This window comes from Lepisma saccharinum, chromosome 15, assembly GCF_977018435.1.
Source record: "Lepisma saccharinum chromosome 15, izLepSacc3.1, whole genome shotgun sequence".
Classification (NCBI taxonomy): Eukaryota; Metazoa; Arthropoda; class Insecta; order Zygentoma; family Lepismatidae; genus Lepisma; species Lepisma saccharinum.
In genome coordinates, this window is record NC_139243.1 from 13,676,822 (window position 1) to 13,682,752 (window position 5,931).

Consider the following 5,931-nt stretch of genomic DNA (forward strand, 5'->3'; position numbering starts at 1 on the left):
TATTTTGCCTGTGTTAATTGTATTTTGCTATTAATTCTCATATCATATCTATGTTTGAATATCAAACAATTAAAATCCTTCTTATTCATGTGAAACCTCATATGCACATAATACGAGAGTCTTAATGTGTACATTTAAAATGCTTCTGAACACCAATCTTCTGATATATGTATAATAAAATATATATAATACAGTCATATATAGTGCTTTATTATTAAATACATGATTTTACATAAAGAGGATAAAAAAAACACAACACTGCCAGTTCACATTAACCAGTGTGATTGCTGATTTCTCAAGAATGGAAATGCTTGAAAATATATTATATTTAGTTACTTAAAGGATTCTTCAACCTGTATAAACCAATGTGACACACAAAGTGTAACTCTACAAGAAACCTGAACTTGAACACAAAATATAATTTTCAAAGAAAAGAAACCAATTTCAATCTTGATAAACTGGCATATCATGATTACATTAAAATTAGCTCACATTTTAATAAATGTAAAGAAATTCAAACATGCAAGAATTCTAGAAGAAATGTTAGTCCAGTAAAATTAGAATAGTTACATTAGCAAATAATACAGTGGACTCTCAATTTTACTTTTTCTGGGTACAAATTTGAAAAAGAAATTAGAATGTGGGAAAAGTTTGTATATTGTAAAAATTCTAAAAATCTGGGAACATAAAATATATTTTTATAGTTTAAGAAAAATGTGGTCTTGTAAATCACCGATGGATTAATAATTCTAAAAGCATCGAGGGGGGTGAAGAAATATTATTGAACATTTAACAAAAAAAAAGAGTTAATTATTATCTTCCTATAGTTTCCTTTGAAACTGCTTGCAAATAATGCAACATTGGCACATTTTCATCTCAAAATTAATTAATTATTAAATACAAAATTCCCAAACTTATATTCAATGACAAAGGGGTGAAGAATGGTGAGTAATTTCAGATTTTTTAAAAAATAAAATTGGTCATTAGAGAGAATTATTTTGTGGGGGAGGGGTTATTGTATTTGTTCGGTATGGTGACTTTCCAGTAAGATGACACTTTTTTTTCAGTTGATTTAAATATATCATATTTTTTGCATTAATTTTCCCCAACTTAGTAATAACCATTTTTGAACCAACAACATAACACAGTTATGAAATCCTTTCTTGGGCATTAGCACTTCATAACTATTGAACAAATTATATTTTCTGATGTGAAGGCTAGGTTTTCTTCCCTGATTCCTATCTTATTCAGCACTTTAGGTTATCAAGTCACTACAGTTTAAAATTTCATTAAGGTTTTAGTACAAAAGGAAGACATGTAGTACACCAATGAAAACATTATAATAAATAAATTTCTTGGGATATCAGCCAGTTGATTTCAGGATAGGCTTCGAAGCTTTCAAGAGCTAATGTCACTCTTATCTTCAATCCCTGATGATGAGGGTGGTGTTAGCTCTTGAAAGCTCGTAAACCTATTCTATCACCTGGCTGACATCCTGAGAAAACCTATTTATTATTTGCTGCTTCAAGAATTGTTTCAAACTTTTTTCAATATCTTCAACGGTTAAAACTATGAGATAAGAACCTAAAATTGGCCTCAAATTTCCAACAATATGACTGAAGCACAAATTTGATTTTAGAGAACTTAAATGTGCTCACTAGTAAAGTAAATACAATATTACAGCCGAATACCTTCATTGTCCTATTTTTTAAACAGTATAATTTTACAGCAGTACATTACATAAACTATAATATGGAAACTATCTGTAAACAATGGATAAGAACCAATGTATCAGCTTATTAAACTTTGTCAACATTAAAAATATACAGGGTGATCCATTTGGGCATGGATAAAATAAAATGCATGTGATTTTTTTTTCATCGAATGTAATTACCTGAAATATTGTATACAAAAGACTGAAAGGTGGGAGTTTTTATTTTTATACACGACTAACAGTTTAGTACAGTTTTAAGTTTTCTACATGGCCTCCATTACGAACTCTGCACAACTCATAATGGTGATTTAATTTATTCCACGGCTGGTGTAAAATCTCTGGGGTGATTCTGACGAAAGCCTGTGTGATTTTGAGTTTCAAATCATCAATGTCTGGGTTTCTGTGAATAGACAGTGACGAAGAAATCTGGAGGGGTTCAATCTGGAGAGTTGGGAGGCCACGCAATTGGTCCTCACACATTTAGCCTGTTGCTGGTTCGTAAACGCCATTTTAACAATAACGAATCAGTTCAAACTTGATTGTTGCCAACACACTACAGCAAAACTCCCATGTTTCATGCACGAAAACACCAACACGAAAATTTTCCTACTATCACATTTATGTTTCTATTAATGTTTTATTTTATCCATACCCAAATGGTTAACCCTGAATATCAATAAACTACCAAAAAAATTGTGTGTACAAATGTTTATTATATCTCGTTAAAATTTTCCAAGTAACACCAAGAAAACCAACTTAATTTAATGATTTGTTTCTCTTACAACATACACTGTCTACTAAGTTCTGGGCAGTGCTGATTTTGTTGATAATTATATGTACACCTGAGAAAAAAATCAAAACAGATGAAAATAATAATTATAAATTTTAAGTTAGTGTTAGGTTTATATTAATTTTTCTCAGTGCATTAGTAGAGTAAGGATTACAGAAGGAGTTATTTCCCTTAAGAGAAACATCTCTTGCAGGAGCTACACATTGTGCAATTTATGTCAATAATGATTGAACACTCCCTGAACTGTAAGAAGGATTCCCCATACAGTACCAATACACGCCGCTAGAGTGACACATGAAGGACAGTGAACACTCTCCTGTAGACGTGCATACTGCTGCTAGCAGTCAAAATGAGCAAATGATGTGAGCTGAATGAGGCTGAACGGGAGGTTATGATTCGGCACCCACCAACTCGGGCATTCCACCCATAAGATTTCAGACAGGTTCCAGATACCACGTGCAAGTCAGAGATGTAATGGTGAAATGGAAACGTGAGGGTGTGATAATACCACAACCATGATCTGGGAAGCAAAGAAATTTGACCGAGAGGGATTGGCAAGTGCTCCGATGTTCGGTGAAGTAAAACCAGCGGACATCATTGAACGTTGCGGTCACAGATTTTCAAATTGCATCGGGAAGCGATGCCAGTGCTCGTAATATTTGGTGGGAGGCATGACATGAGAGAGCTGCAGCACATAAGCCAATGATTATTTCTACCCAGAACATGGCACATTGATTACAGTGGTGCAAAAAGTGTCGCCAGTGGTCCCTAGAACAATGGAAAAACATCCTGTGAAGTGACAAACCATGCTACATGTTGTGGCAATGTGGACATGGTGAATACTTGGGGAGCTGTTCTTACTGGAGTGTATTGTTCGCACCATAAAGTTCAGCTTGGGTGGAATCATGGTATGGGACTGTTTCTTCTGGCATGGTGTTCAGCACCTGGTTTTCATGCCCAGAACCCTGAATGCTGCTGCCCATCATGCAATATTAGACAACTCTGTGATCTTCACCTTGTGACAACAGTTCAGATGTGGCACTTTTCATTTCCAAGTAAGACAATGCACCTGTTCATAAACCAAGGGCCGTAAGCAAGTGGTCTGATGACATGGAAGTGATTGAACTCGACTGGCCACCTCAGAGCCCTGATCTCAACCCCACTGAACATCTGTGGGATGAGTTAGAGCACCGTTGCAATCCAGGCCGAACAACTCAAACACCACAACCAAGTTTTGCAGGGGGAATGGAAGTGACTACCGGCCGACATTTACTGCAACCTGGTGGAAAAACTTCCTCAAAGAGCAGAAGCTATGACAGCAGTGAAGGAGAGACCTACAACATACTGGCACCACACCAGCTCCAGGTAAGCACATTCCTATAGGTGTCCAGTCATTATTGGCAATATAGTGTATCTTACAACTCTGCTTACCCGTTGGAGAGTGCCATTTCAAAGCAAGAGGGGATCCCTGCTGGATAATGAAAACATTGCTACAGGCTTGTAGACATCAACAACTAATTTTTACAATACAGATTTTAGCGTCATGCTACAAGTAGGGGGGAATTCAACTGGAACCTTGACAGGATCAAGACGTACGTACGAAGATCCTCGTGCAGTGGTTACTCGTTCAACTAGTTCTCGCGATTTTGCTACCAGGTGATAGTGTAGTGAACATGTATTGTATAGGAACACATACAGCGTGGTTTAATAGAACAGTGATACATATACCTTCACCTGGGTAGCTGGCCCGAACAGCCATGGATGGGAACGAATCCCCAGACACCGACATGGACACAATTAAACAACGCTCATCGACAACCAAGACTAACCACATACCACCCTCTCAGATAAGTGCAGACAAAAACACCCAAAAGCGCCACCGGGATGAAATGGAGGAATCGATCCAGCCCGACAAAGTTCCCCGCGGAGACTCTATTTCCGAACTTCAACCCACTCTTCCCGAATACTGGTACGACAAAGACATGCCGGGACCATATGTCGTCCTCCTGGACGGCATTGAGAAAAACGCGAAAAGACTTGCCGCAGGTAGCGTCGGAAACATTCTCAGGAAAAAAAAATGTGACCGTGAACTTGGTAGAACAATGTGGTATCAATCGGGTCCGGGTTACATTCAAAACAGCAAGGGCTGCTAATAATTTCATGCTGCAGACTGCTTTACATCGGGAAATGCTGGTTCAATCGCGGGTGCCACTTTCATTAGTTCAAAGGGAGGGTCTGGTATTTGGTATCGAACATGATACCTCCGAACAAGACGTATTGGAAGGTATAGAATGCCCCACTAGGGTTCTCACAGTCAAACGCTTGCCGAAAAAGATCTGGCGAGAAGATGGGACTTTCGACCTCGTTCCAACAAAAGTTTTTTGTGTTACCTTCCGCGGGAACCAAATACCTGATAAAATCATCATTAATAGCCAAATACACGAAGTAACACCTCGAACAAGAGCAGTTTTGCAATGTTCCCAATGTTGGCGTTATTCGCACCACCATAAACAGTGCCGTTCGAAACCCATGTGTGCCAATTGTGCCAAAGATAAACATGAAGACCAGTGCGACAGTTCAGCCTCATGTATTAACTGCAAGGAACCCCATTCCTCTTTATCAAAATATTGCCCCCGACGTAGACTTGAATCAGCCATACAAAACAAAATGGCTGAAGAAAACATTTCACACCACGAGGCAAAAAACAAACTACAAGGGATTTTTATTCCCAGCCCCACCAGGAAGGAAGTTCTCCGCCCAAGATTCACAGGTGCTAATTTCCTCCCATTACGTCTTCCAAGGTCGGAACGTTCGGTGGACAACACTAGACTTGACTTGCCCCATTCGACACAAACGGTCAATAACTATCAGATATTGAATCATACGCAATCGGTGCTCACAAGGGAAGAACCAGTATCAGAAAATACTTCCCCTACTGATGCCATTAAACCGCCGAGGCGACGCAATAGACATCGTTCATCCAAAACAAAAAGAAAAGACGACCATCAACCCCGCAAAACGTACACTAGCAGGAACTGGCATGACGATGATGAAGTGTTAATCATGACCTCCAGCCCCACCTCCGACACAGAAAGCAATTATTCCAAACCGATAGGACAAAATGCCCGGCCCGCTGCTTTGACAAGTAAGAGGGAGATAGATAGAGTGAATCCTGTTCGGCCACCAACAAATGTGTTCTCGAATAACTCAACCCCAGCTCATATACCAATAGAGCACAATCTTATCTACAACTCGATCCTAGACATGATTCCCAATTTATGGGACGCGGTGCGGGAAACAGAAAACAAAAATCGTCGCATTCAACTCATCAAACAAATCCGATCTTTAACATCTAATCTCCTGGCTATCATAGAATCCACGCATTGACAGAACAAGGTTTCCGATAGATACCGGAAATGGAAATAAT